Raw genomic sequence first — 791 nt, 5'->3', positions numbered from 1 at the left:
AGTGGTTACTGATTTATACCAACTCGAAAAAATTCTAAGTGTCAGTGGTTACTGATTTATACCGACCCGAAAAAATTCTAAGTGTCAGTGGTTACTGATTTATACCAACTCGAAAATATTCTAAGTGTCGGTGGTTACTGATTTATACCAACCCGAAAAAATTCTAAGTGTCAGTGGTTACTGATTTATACCAACTCGAAAAAATTCTAAGTGTCGGTGGTTACTGATTTATACCAACTCGAAAATATTCTAAGTGTCGGTGGTTACTGATTTATACCAACCCGAAAATATTCTAAGTGTCAGTGGTTACTGATTTATACCAAGTCGAAAATATTCTAAGTGTCAGTGGTTACTGATTTATACCAACTCGAAAAAATTCTAAGTGTCAGTGGTTACTGATTTATACCAACTCGAAAATATTCTAAGTGTCGGTGGTTACTGATTTATACCAACCCGAAAATATTCTAAGTGTCAGTGGTTACTGATTTATACCAACTCGAAAAAATTCTAAGTGTCAGTGGTTACTGATTTATACCAACTCGAAAATATTCTAAGTGTCGGTGGTTACTGATTTATACCAACCCGAAAATATTCTAAGTGTCAGTGGTTACTGATTTGTACCGACCCGAAAAAATTCTAAGTGTCAGTGGTTACTGATTTATACCAACCCGAAAATATTCTAAGTGTCGGTGGTTACTGATTTATACCAACCCGAAAATATTCTAAGTGTCAGTGGTTACTGATTTATACCAACTCGAAAAAATTCTAAGTGTCAGTGGTTACTGATTTAT

The sequence above is a fragment of the Chiloscyllium punctatum genome, unplaced genomic scaffold (assembly GCF_047496795.1).
Source record: "Chiloscyllium punctatum isolate Juve2018m unplaced genomic scaffold, sChiPun1.3 scaffold_442, whole genome shotgun sequence".
In the NCBI taxonomy this organism is placed as follows: domain Eukaryota; kingdom Metazoa; phylum Chordata; class Chondrichthyes; order Orectolobiformes; family Hemiscylliidae; genus Chiloscyllium; species Chiloscyllium punctatum.
The sequence above is the reverse complement of the archived record's forward strand: the minus strand, read 5'-3'. Positions refer to the sequence as shown.